Consider the following 13640-nt stretch of genomic DNA (forward strand, 5'->3'; position numbering starts at 1 on the left):
GAGCTGCTTGCCACGCGAGGAGACTACCGAGAAACTGGCACGGGATGCAAGTGCCAAACATCTCAAGGAGCTAGTTGGCTTTGGCAGGAGAGAAACGTGCGTGGGGGATCGTGGCCTTGTGGTTAGAGCATATACGGTGTTGCGTTTCGCCTGCGACACGTGGTTTTGCCGGCGCGACTGCGGCGGGGCGGCAGACATTTTGGCCCGATCGTCGTCGCCGCAACGCTCATCGCCAGGTGTTTCCAGGCGCGACTGCGGCGATGCGACCGCAAAGGATCACCCTCTCCTTCCAGTCATTGTGCCCGAACCAGGCGATGCGAAAGCAGGGATCATCCTCTCATTACAGTCATTGTGCCCGACCGGCAGCGCTACGACAGTGTGCTACGACATTGTGCTACGACATTGTGCTACGGCAGCGCTACGACAGTGTGCGTCACCATTAGCCCATTGTACATTCACGTGCTCGTCTATTGAGGGGTTCCTTCTTGCCCTCAACTGCAAGAGTATAAAAACAGCTGCCCCCGGACGAAAAAAAGGGGGCTCCGATTTCTTCTGTTGAGTAAAGTGCTCTCCCGTCTCTCTACTTCGGTCAACCTGACCGCCAACTCTTTGCAATGTTAAAATAAACAAGTTGTTTTGTTGTTACCAGTCGACTCATGCTTTGCCGGGACCTTCGGATGCTTCCAGTTGTACCCCAGGCCGCCAGGCCAACGCTACCCTTGGGGCTTACGACCCAGGTACAACCACGGGCGTCAGCGCCGAGTTCCCAACCGATCGTACCAGCGGTGCGATCCCAAACATCTGGTTGGCAGCGGTGAGATCGCCTCCGACTTCAAACAACTGTCTGCCAGCGGTGAGATCGCGACAACGGAGGCCAGCAGCGAAGATATGCAGTTGACTGTATGCTGAGCAGCTCAACGACGATCCGGGAGCAGTGCAACGAGCCCTGTGTGACGACTGGTTGCCTGCAGCGGAACGACTGCGCGGAATTCCTGCCTGCGAGGTTTGGTGAGTGCGGGACTTTCTTCTTCTGAGCTTTGCCAGGCTTTTGTTAGTGTCAGAAACAGAGCTGGTAATTGTGGTTGTCGTTGCTGCCGGGTTAGTTTGCGGCAAGACAATAGTAAGCAGTAGAGAAAGCAGCATTCAGAGCAGCCATGGATTTGAAGTCGTTGCGCAAACCGAAATTGTTGGAGCTTGCAAGAGAGTTGGGTCTGGATGTCTCAGACAAACTAAGAAAACCTGAACTGCTAAAGGCTATTCTTGAGTTAGAGGCTGAGGATGACGAGCTGTCGGAATGCCTTGAGACCATTGAAGAGAGGGAGACTGCAAAAGAAAAAGAAGAGCGTGAACGTAAAGAACAGAAAGAGCGAGAGCAACAAGAGCGTGACCGTCAACACGCTTTGGAAATGAAGCGTCTTGAGGTAGAGATGGAACGCGCTCGTAATGGAAGTCAGGCACACGGTGCAGGAGAACGCGTATTGTTCAAAATGACTGACCTGATGCGGCCGTTTAAGCTTGGAGAGGACATTGGTTTGTTCCTGGTTAACTTTGAGCGAACGTGCGAGAAGCAGGGGTTCTCTCGGGAAACGTGGCCACAGCGCTTGCTCACTTTGTTACCCGGCGAGGCGGCCGACGTAGTCGCTCGCTTGGATAGAGAGGAGGCAGAGGATTTCGACAAAGTAAAATCGAGTCTGCTAAAAAAGTACCGGCTGTCTGCGGAGGCGTTCCGTCGGAAGTTTCGGGAAAATGAGAAAGGCAGAAGTGAGTCATATACAGAGTTTGCGTATAGGCTTATGTCGAACATGCAGGAGTGGCTCAAAGAAGAGAAAGCGTTTGGTGACCACGATAAAGTTCTGCAGTGCTTCGGGCTAGAACAGTTTTATAGTCGGTTACCGGAGAACGTGCGATACTGGGTCTTGGATAGGCCAGACGTTTGTACGGTGGCTAAAGCCGCTGAGCTAGCCGAGGAGTTTGTGACGCGTCGGGCTCGCGGAGCTAAGGACGGTCAAAAGGGTGAATTTGGCTCGAAGTTTGAGAGGCCGAAGTTCACACCCATGAGAGCAAAGGGGAACACGCGTAGTGCGGATGCGAGTGAAAGCAGTCCGACCAAACGTAAAGAGACGGCGGCAGCCAAACGCAGAAAGCGGTTCGAGATGAGGCGAGCGCGCGTTTGTTATACGTGCCAGAAGCCGGGTCACTTTTCGGCGCAGTGTCCGGAAACAACACCAAAAGTTGTGTTTTTTTCAATAGGCAGCACTGACGAGAACATGAAGCTTCTCGAGCCTTACATGCGAGACCTCCTCGTGAACGGGAAAGAGTGCCGAGTGCTTCGCGATTCCGCAGCTACGATGGATGTAGTTCACCCGTCTTATGTAGAACCCCATATGTTCACGGGCGAGTGCGCGTGGATCAAGCAAGCCGTGGAAGCTCATAGCGTGTGTCTGCCAGTAGCAAAGGTGCTTATTGAAGGACCTTTCGGAGCGCTTGAGACAGAGGCGGCAGTGTCATCTATGCTGCCACCCCAGTACCCGTACCTATTTTCAAACAGGTCCGATCACCTCCTGCGCGAGAAGGGGCTTTTGTTTGGTGAAGCTAGTGTTCAGGCCTTAACCAGATCGAAGGTTCGGGAGCTCGCTGCAAAGGCGGTAGTTGCGGGGCCGACGTTATCAAACAACGAAAAAGGGTCAGAGGCGCAGCAAGCTGATATTCAGAGCACGCCCGAACTGAATAAACTTGAGTGTGTAACGTTAAAGGCGCCAGATACTGGAGAGGAAACGCCCGACACGAGAAAGTTAGAAGAGCTATCTACTGATTTGCTCATCGCGCCTACGTCAGACGGACTTGATAGGTTGCTAAAAGTCAGCCGGTCGGCTTTGATAGCCGAGCAAAAGAAGGATGGTAGCCTAGAAAACATACGCTGCAATGTCAAAGAAGGTATCGCCAGGAAAACTGCGCGTTTTGTGGAAAGAGGTGGAGTCCTGTACCGGAAGTATCTAGACCGCCGAGGAGTGGAGTTCGATCAGCTGATCGTGCCTCAATGCTATCGTCAGGATCTGTTGCGCTTGTCACACGGGGGTTCGTGGTCCGGACACCTAGGAGTTAAGAAAACTAAGGACCGTCTCTTGCAAGAGTACTATTGGCCAGGGTGTTTTCGGGACGCAGACCACTTCGTGAGGACATGTGACACTTGTCAGCGGGTGGGCAAACCAGGGGACAAATCGAGGGCGCCGTTGAAATTGGTACCTATCATTACGGAGCCTTTTAGACGGCTCGTTATTGATACAGTGGGACCTCTGCCGGTAACAGCCACGGGGTACAGACACATTTTGACTGTGATCTGCCCAGCGACAAAGTTCCCTGAAGCAGTGCCGCTTAAAGAACTCAGCTCAGTTGAGATAGTTAATGCACTACTGTCCATATTTGCGCAAGTTGGTTTCCCTGCGGAAATCCAATCAGATCAGGGCACAGTGTTTACTAGCGCTTTGACGACAACTTTTCTCGAAAGGTGTGGGGTAAAGCTGTTACACAGCTCAGTGTACCACCCACAGTCGAATTCCGTTGAGAAGCTCCACTCCGTCATGAAGCGCGTGTTGAGAGCGTTGTGTTTTGAACATCGAACTGACTGGGAGCTGTGTCTGCCTGGGGTGATGTTTGCATTAAGGACCGCGCCGCATGCAGCTACGGGGTTTTCGCCAGCTGAACTGGTGTACGGTCGCTCGCTTCGATCTCCGCTTCGCATGCTTCGAGAATCGTGGGAAGGTAGGGGCGACGACCCAGTCGTGGTGGAGTACGTACTTAAGCTCCTCGAACGCTTAAGAAGGGCACAGGAGTTGTCAGGTGAAGCAATGACAAAGGCCCAGCAGAGGGCCAAGGTTTATTATGATCGGACAGCCAGGGCCCGTCGTTTTGAGGTGGGCGATGAGGTCATGATATTGCGCACATCGCTAAACAACAAACTAGACGTGCAGTGGGAGGGCCCAGCACGAATTGTTCAGAAACTGTCGGACGTTAACTACGTGGTAAGTCTGCCAGGAAAGCGGAAAGCACAGCAAGTTTACCACTGTAATCTGCTCAAACCTTATAGACAAAGGGAAGCAGTGGTGTGCATGATGGTAAACGTTCCTGAAGAGCTTCCGGTCGAGCTTCCGGGACTAGGCTCAGTGACGAACAGGGAAGACACCGGTCAAGTCATTAGTGACCTTATCAGTAAAGCACCGCTGTCGCCTGAGCAGAAAACCGAACTACACCCGCTCTTACAAGAGTTTCAAGGTCTGTTCTCTGAGAGGCCTGGTAGGACTTCTGTACTTACTCATGATATAGAACTTACCTCCCCAGAGCCAGTACGATCCAAGGCGTATCGGGTGTCACCCCGCCAGAGCGATATTATGAAGGCTGAGGTAAAGAAAATGCTACAGCTCGGTGTTATTGAGGCAGGTGAGAGTGATTATACCTCCCCTTTGATTTTAGTTGAGGTACCGGGCAAGGAACCTCGTCCTTGCGTCGACTACCGCAGGCTTAATTCCATCACTAAGGATCAAATTTATCCGATCCCTAACATCGAGGAGCGCCTTGAGAAAGTTAGTAGCGCTCAGTTTATTTCCACCCTAGATCTTGTCAGGGGTTATTGGCAGGTTCCACTCACAGAAGAGGCTAGTAGGTATGCGGCGTTCATTTCACCAATGGGAACATTCCGTCCTAAAGTGTTGAGTTTTGGTTTGAAGAACGCGCCATACTGTTTTTCAAGCCTCATGGATAAAGTGTTGCGGGGACAGCAAGAATTCGCTTTACCGTATCTAGACGACGTAGCGATATTCTCCGCATCCTGGTCTGAGCGTATGGCACACTTGCGGGCAGTGCTAACCCGCCTGCGCGAAGCGGGCTTGACAGTAAAGGCTCCTAAGTGCCAGTTAGCACAGGCCGAGGTTGTCTACCTCGGTCACGTGATTGGTCAGGGTCGTCGCCGCCCCTCTGAAATAAAAGTGGCCGCTGTGCGAGACTTTCCGCAACCGCGCACCAAGACCGATATTCGGTCGTTCTTGGGTGTCGCCGGCTACTATCAGAGGTACATCCCTAGGTACTCTGATATCGCGGCTCCCCTGACGGATGCTCTAAGAAAAACAGAGCCTCAAACAGTCGTCTGGGACGAGACAAAGGAAAGAGCTTTTAGCGCCCTAAAGAGTGCCCTAACAAACCAGCCTGTGCTACGATCGCCAGACTATACAAAAGGGTTCATTGTTCAGTGCGATGCTAGTGAGCGAGGCATGGGCGTTGTACTGTGCCAACGGGAAAAGGGAGAAGTAGAACACCCCGTCCTGTATGCTAGTCGTAAGCTGACCAGTCGTGAGCAGGCGTATAGCGCCACCGAGAAAGAGTGTGCATGTCTCGTGTGGGCCGTTCAGAAATTGTCATGCTATCTAGCCGGCTCGAGGTTTATCATTGAGACGGATCACTGCCCTCTCCAATGGCTGCAGACCATCTCTCCCAAAAATGGCCGCCTCCTGCGCTGGAGCCTCGCTTTACAACAATATTCCTTTGAGGTGCGTTACAAAAAGGGGAGTCTCAACGGTAACGCCGATGGCTTAAGTCGAAGCCCCTAACGTAGGAATCAGCCTCAAAATTGTTTGTTACTGATGTTTTTCTTCCTGAGGCAGGATTTTTTTTAACATATTGCTTTTGTTTAGTGTTTCAAAGTGATGATATGCTTTCTAGTGCAATTTTTCAATTTGTGGACGCGTTCTGAGTGATGCTAGACTACTGTAAGGAACTAGGCAGTGGTATAAAAAGGGGAAAGAGCCTGGCAGGGCTTAGTGAGGGTTGTGCCGTGCTTGCTGACTGAGCGGTTGAGTTTCAGCGTAGTTCTAACGCTTGCCGGGAACGAGAACAAAAATGTGAACTCTCCCGAAGTCACTTTGCAGTGTCCCGTGCGAACCTGAACAAGAGAACGAGGCCTTCTCTGTGCGCTGCGCTCAAGAAACGTCGAGGGACGCCCGACTTCGGTTATGAGCATCATCGAGCGACATCCCTCCGGACAGCGGATGCAGTCCCCTGTCCATCGGGATCTCCTTTCCCCGGCGGGGCGGTCTGTTGCGTTTCGCCTGCGACACGTGGTTTTGCCGGCGCGACTGCGGCGGGGCGGCAGACATTTTGGCCCGATCGTCGTCGCCGCAACGCTCATCGCCAGATGTTTCCAGGCGCGACTGCGGCGATGCGACCGCAAAGGATCACCCTCTCCTTCCAGTCATTGTGCCCGAACCAGGCGATGCGAAAGCAGGGATCATCCTCTCATTACAGTCATTGTGCCCGACCGGCAGCGCTACGACAGTGTGCTACGACATTGTGCTACGACATTGTGCTACGACATTGTGCTACGGCAGCGCTACGACAGTGTGCGTCACCATTAGCCCATTGTACATTCACGTGCTCGTCTATTGAGGGGTTCCTTCTTGCCCTCAACTGCAAGAGTATAAAAACAGCTGCCCCCGGACGAAAAAAAGGGGGCTCCGATTTCTTCTGTTGAGTAAAGTGCTCTCCCGTCTCTCTACTTCGGTCAACCTGACCGCCAACTCTTTGCAATGTTAAAATAAACAAGTTGTTTTGTTGTTACCAGTCGACTCATGCTTTGCCGGGACCTTCGGATGCTTCCAGTTGTACCCCAGGCCGCCAGGCCAACGCTACCCTTGGGGCTTACGACCCAGGTACAACCACGGGCGTCAGCGCCGAGTTCCCAACCGATCGTACCAGCGGTGCGATCCCAAACAACGGCTGCTGTGCTTGAGGAGACAGGTTCTATTCCACCGTAGATCACGCATTTTGTTTTAAAGCGATAGCGTTAAGAGCCCCGCGTCGCAGAAAATCCGGTGTCGGCGCCGGCGTCCAGTGAGCGAAAATTGCCGCATATATCCTCTACGGCCCTAAAATTCTTCTATCACTTAAGTTGCTCATACTTTGTCGTACATTCTTTACTAAGTTATTCCTCAGAATTTTGTGAATGACAGCCCACAAACAAATGCCATGAAACAAAACACCGACAGCGCATGCCTTTTATGTTAAGTCTTCTCAGACTGAAATATTAAACATGCAAAACAATAACAGAAGATCGGCCCACGCAAGAGGCCACGTTTCTATACCCGAGAGCTCGCCTTCGTGCATAGCGTTCGACGCCAGCGTTTCCCGGTAAGCATTACGGTTACATAAGCTGCAGTAGCCGGGAAGCGTGAGAAGCAGTCGGGGATCCTTGAATGTTATCGCGTTCCACTCTTACAGGTGAAGCTTGAGCGTCCTCCAAATTATTGTTGAAGAGGGCCGAAAGAGCAACCTACCTATCGCAAAGTGGCCGAAATGAGGTAAAGACTGCTTCGCTTTGCAAATCACGCGTCACTACGCCGAAGGGTTCTTTCTCTGGCGCGCGGGCGTAATGCCCAAACGGACGAATGTGCTGACGCCCGCGCACATCAATAGTGACTGCAGCTGTGCGAAGAACAGCGCACAATGGCGACGGTCAGCAGGATGACGAAGCCGTGGGAAGAGGCAGCAGATACCACCTCCAAGTGTTCATGACGCGATGAGGTTTAATTTTGCACCGCCATATTTATGCCTGAATGGAAAAAAAGCAACAGTGCCGCGAGGCTTGCAGCATTTCTCGTACATAAAATTATATTAAATTCCGCGGTTTTACGTGCCAAAACCACGATATGATTATGACGCACGCCATCGTGGAGGGCTCCGGATTAATTTTTACCACCTGGGGGTTCTTTAACGTGCGCCCAACGCACGGTACAAGGGCGTTCTCGCATTTCGCCCCCATCGAAATGCGGATTTCTCGTATATATGCTCGCCTGCGAAACATCCAGTTTAGTTTTCTTTTTGTCCTTCGCTGTCTAGGTGTGGTTGGGGGGCTGTACCAGAGACAGCACAAATGCGAATGTGGGTTTAGCTGTCTAATTACTGTGCACGCTTGAGTTTACGCACCCTTTCTCGGTTTGAGGAAGCGTACCTGGATTTGTTCTTCCTAATGGATGGAGCAGTACCTGCGCACTGAGGGACTGTTGTGAGACATGGTCAATTGTGAGAGAACGCTTGAACGCCGATATTCCAGGAGGTTGGATCGGCCTATAATACTTGAATAAGTGAGAGCCAACTGGGAAATGGAAAACCTTGAACGACGAAAACGCAGTGATAGTGGTATAAAAAACGCGCCACGCCCCTCGAACACGTGAGCGTTTTCTCCGATTACATTAGTAGTAAACTTACCCTATTCAAGTAAACACGGCGACGGAAACCCTGTGGCGTACCCTGCAGTCGATATGATTGGCGCTCACACTTTGGCCAATCGCGTGGCGCGTGCAGCGAAAGTTGCGGTATTCCGTCGCGATGACGTGTACGAAATTTACGGACGTTCTCCCGTTTTGAAACCTGAAGCAGCAGACGTACCGTGTTTTTACGACAGCAGACTACAGCAGACTCGGCAGACAGCACATGCATGCCATCTGCCAACGACTTTTGCATGAGCAGACTCCAACCATGACCTCCAATCAAGGAGCTTATGTACTAATGCTTTAGTATATAAGCTCCTTACCTCCAACCATGGCCTCCAATCTCGGAGGCCAGTCTCAAACCACAGCAAGACTGGAGTACACGCGAGCGAGCGCGTACTCCAGTCCGTCCGCGCTCCAAGAAGCGCCTTTTCGGTTCATGTTCACGCGCAAGAACGATCTCACCGCACCTACACTGCGCATGCGGGCGAAAATTCCAAAAGTTTTTTTTTTCTTTTTTTGTCGCCAGCATACTTGTAGTTCTCGGGAGACATTTATCTGTCATGACGGCCCCACCCGACAGTTACTCATTTCGCCTCTCCAGGTTAGTCTTTCGTAGACGCAGTGCTCAAAACCACGTAATATATATATATATATATATATATATATATATATATATATATATATATATATATATATATATATATATATATATATATATATATGTGTGTGTGTGTGTGTGTGTGTGTGTGTGTGTGTGTGTGTGTGTGTGTGTGTGTGTGTGTGTGTGTGTGTGTGTGTGTGTGTGTGTGTGTTTTCGGCTACACTTTAGCCTAGACTGAGAGGCTGGAGCCGTCAAGAAGCTTATTTTGCCCACGTGAACGACATGCACCAGCTATGCGAAGCGCGCGCTGCTTGCTACGCATCATTCTTGTTCGCGCTTGAAAACATGAAAGGGTGTGACGTTGAGCGCCAAAGGTATCGCCCTTATAACATTCGAGCGTGACAGTTGCAGTCTGTGCGCTTAGACGCGCATGGTTGCCAGCACTGTTTAAGCCACCGGCTGGCGCTGAGGATACCTAGCCCATTAATTGTGGCACACGATGAAATCGAGAGTCCATGCATGACACGTCGCGACTTCCCCAGCGATCGCTCACCGGTGGCGCAAAAAAGCGCCGGCCGCCATGCGGTCCGATTACAGCCGAGCACTGTACGTGTTTTGTAGCGCGCTTAAATTTCCTTAAACACTGCTGTGCGCCGATTTCCTTAACCATTGTATTTGGAAAGATTGGATGCGCTTTGTAGACGATCACAAGGAAGAGGACGGGACAGGCGCAATCCCGTCTTCTTTTGTGCCTGTCCCGTCTTCTTCCTTGTGATCGTCTACAAAGCGCATCCAATCTATCCAAATACAATGAATCAACTTGCCCAACAACGCATTCTGCTTCCTTAACCATGTTCACTTACATGAAGTTACCTGCTTTTACAGTACATGCTACACACCGCAAACGCCCCGCAGCGCCTTAATACGGCAGTGTCGGCTTTATTTACACTTGGCACGGATCCGTTGAGAGTACAGTGAACTACAGAACTACTGTAGTTGAGAAAGCAAACTGAGGCTTCGCCTCGAAATGTTCATTGCGGCTCGATAGGTGGCGTCCGCATCACACGCTCGCTGCGGGCTGAGCGAGGCAGTGAGATCACTGTCTACCGGGCTATATGCGTGGACCTTACGGTGACTGCTTAAGTTTACTCGTTTTGTTCCTCTTTAGAGCCGGTATACGAAACGCGTAGATTCTGCAGTGCCCTGGGAGCACTAAATGTGGCAACGAGCTTCAGTTTCCATGGTGAGCTAGGGGCAACGTCGTGGGTGATATGCCATGAAATTTTATCTGCGCGAGTTAATTAGGGACTCTGGAGCAAATTACTAATACAAGCGCTCGAAAGTGCTTACGTATATATTTTCCCGGTGTCGCCGTGGAAATAAATATTGTGCCAAGTTCGCATTAACAGCTTCATTGGAAATTGAGTAGTGATCCCTCAAGACCTCACAAGTTTGCTGCGCATTTTTTTGTCTTGATGAACGCGCGATATGCGACTAATACAGGTATTAACTAAAACAACTGCAATGGACATTCTGCGCTTACATGTATTCTAAGAACGGCAGAAAAAAAAGTTAATTTATTTTTATTCCTTACAAACATACGGTAAAGGACGTATTCAGCATTTCGAAGGATATGTAAATATTATACGTATATATTAAAAAAGACCTAATCACTTCCCCTGAGAGCCAATAATCAAAATTGGTGCGGTGACGGTAAAAAAAGAAACAAAAATAATAATAGATATTAATAGTTTGGCTTCTCAATGACACGTAAATCTTTTTCTTGAAGTCCTAGATGGGAGGGAGGGGAGGTGCAATCATTATTTTGACCACATTGCTTTCTTTAACATGCACCGAAATCAAACTACAAGACCATTTTCGCATTCCGTCCCGCATCGGAATGCAGCAGCCGCGTCCGCGACTGGAAGCTGCGACCCCGTGTCCTAAAGCAGAACGCCACTGCAGTCGCGGTGGATAAGCCGAAAACAGGGCCGAAAGCGACAGAGGCACGACCCACGAGGCCACTAGCAAGTTCGTTTCGCACACTTCTTCACCGCCCACTTTCGCGCCGCAACATATAAATCACGAGTTACGCTTCTCGAGGCACGATAAAAAAATAATAATAAATAAAAGAAAGAAAAACGAGTAAAAAAACCCTACAAGAACAAGGGAGCAAGCGACACATGATACTGTCCTGTCCAACGTTACGTCGGTCCTGTCAGCCTGCACCGATCTTCACTGTTTTATCTCCCGACTCCGAACCGACACCAGAATAGGTTGGACAACGCTCGTAAGTCAGCCGCAGAAACTTTTCCGGAATGTGAGAAAGACACGATTCGAAGATAAAGAAAAAAAATAGGGGAAGGGAAGGGATAGAGAGAGAGGGGCAAGGAAACAACATGGTAAAAGTGCGAACAAACATGACACCACGGCCCACTGACGGGCGAGAGGTGTACATCCCCGCGTAGAGTCAAAGAAAAAAAAAAAAAGAACATCGAGTCTCGTGTCGGCACGCCCCTCGGCGCCTCACGAGAAAAAGACGGCGAAATCCGCGAGGTCGTGAGAGAGATCGATCCGGATGCCGACCCGGCGTCGCAAATGCCAGCCACCCACGCCCGGCGGTGGCACCCAGTGCACCAGAAGAAGCAGCGCGTCAAACGCGGGAGATTACCCGCGCGGCCACTTCCCACCCCCGCGGAGCGCGGCGCGGCCACTGTGTTTACATTCACGCGAAACTCGAGTCGTGTGCGAAAGTCATTATCCCACGCCACTTGCGCGCCGGGGGCGCGGCGGCGGGCCCACCCGCGCCACGCACGCCGAGCCGCGGCTCTTCCCTGCCGGCTCCCGAAGTTGTACGCGGCCAACGCGGCCGCGATCGAGGCGCCTCTCGCTAAGGCTGATGCCATCAAGTGAAAATAAACGGGGGGAAACGTTTGAGCGAAATAGTGAAAGAAAGAGAAAACGCTACGCGTAAGGGGTACCTTCCACCACAGGATATTAGGCCCATATTCATATACCGACCGCAACGCTTGTTCGGCACGTGCGACATAAAGTGAGCATCCGCGGCTGCGTTCAGTCGCTGATTCAGCGATGCAATGTGGTAGCGCATGACTTAGACAAAATTTAACTCCAATGGCAGAAAGCTTGCCGTACGAACAAGGTCACCATTTGGCTGTTTGATAGAGGCGGCCAAAATCTCAGCGGCGTTTTCTTTTTCTTTCTTTCCTTCTTTCTTCTTTTTTTTTTTTCTGGAGCCCGCGGAGAGAAGCGCATTCATACATAGATGGAAACCTCTAGATGTGGTCAGAAGTAGCGACGTGATATTTCCTTGGCCTAACCCAATGAAATCAACCCGACGTGTAGGTGCCGTTGGGTTATTCCAAGTCCAAGCTTAGTCCAAGTCAGGCTTGCTTAAGCACCTCCCAGTTGGAGACTGTTTGAAGCAGCCGTAGGCAGTACCGTACAATCAGTCAGAGCATTTTAATTCGATATATTCGGAAGAAAAGCGAGTGTTAGAAAATACCGATTATCAAATTTCTCTAGTTGAATGCTCGTTAAAGGGCCCCTCACCAGGTCTGGCCATTTTGAGCTGACAAGCGCAGAGCATACATTGCGCGATAACAATCGTGTCTGCAAAGTATTACATCGCTACTCGCAGCGGAAAGATCTGAAATTTTAATCCGAACGCCGTTTCCCTCTTCACTTGCGGGCGCCGCGCTCCAAGCCGGACGGTGGCGTAATCGTGCCCCTGCGCCTACGCAATTGTGTCCGCGGTGTGAAGTCGCTCGTGGTGACACGTGACTTCGAGAATCATTCAAGACAACATCTGTTATCTGTGCGATCTGTTGCTTGAATTGACGAATTGAAGTTTAGAGAAATAATATAACACACAAATCGAATGCCTGCGTGTTTTTTGTTTGTTTTACTTCGCACCGAGGCAAGAGAGATGCACTTATACGCTTTGTCCGCTTGTTCCCACGCTCGTGCGGTCACGTGCGCAGGTACCGAAACTATGCCATCTTCTACCATGCTCCAGAGCGTGATCATGCTCTGCGATCCGCTTGTTCTGCCTCAGTATTCGTGTAGCACTGAATTATACCGCTAGTCATGTTGCGCGCAGCGCGCAAAATCGTGCGCTGCGTGAACGAGACAACAGCAGCTCGCGCGCGACGCCGTCGGCGGAAGTGCGTAGCGCCGAAAAAAAAAGCGAGCAATAAAAATGTGAAGGCGGGGCCTGTGACACTATGCGTCACGCGATCCTCGAGGTCTGGTATGGGAGAATGCAGGGGAGGAATTTCGCTTGCGTAGGCGAGACGGGGCGAGTGGAGAAAGCGCCTTGCTTGGCAGTGAAGCCCGCCTGCTGAAATCATGGGTTCGCGGCATTGAAATATTTCTATCTCGGCTATTAATGAGCCTATTTGAAAATATTTGAGGCAGAACGCTCCCTAGAGGACACGTAACAACTTCCAGCGCCTAACCAAACTTTGCTATGGGGCCTGGTGAGGGGCCTTTTAAAATAGCAAAAGATGCACGGTTCGTATCGACACCTTTGACCATTAGGGCTTTTGCCGGGAGAGCCACCAAAATTGCGTAATTGCGAAAATGAAAAACCCTCTTTTTCCTTTTTTTTTAAATAACGATAGGCTAACCTGCAGGTACGTCGAAAATGCTGAGGAGTTTCCTATGAAGCACACTCTGCTACATTTCATGAGAGCGACTCAGTGACCGATTATAGGCGTGAAGCTATGCACATCCGTATGTATTCACACCGAGAGTACCTTCTT

General features: G+C 50.8%; 1 protein-coding gene across 2 annotated transcripts in view; it reads right to left on the minus strand.

Annotated features, from left to right (window-relative positions):
• Nucleotides 1-13640, minus strand: part of Sardh (Sarcosine dehydrogenase) — a 187903-nt gene that overhangs the window by 48076 nt on the left and 126187 nt on the right. The window lies entirely within an intron of this gene.

The sequence above is a fragment of the Dermacentor variabilis genome, chromosome 1 (genome assembly GCF_050947875.1).
Source record: "Dermacentor variabilis isolate Ectoservices chromosome 1, ASM5094787v1, whole genome shotgun sequence".
NCBI classification, from domain to species: domain Eukaryota; kingdom Metazoa; phylum Arthropoda; class Arachnida; order Ixodida; family Ixodidae; genus Dermacentor; species Dermacentor variabilis.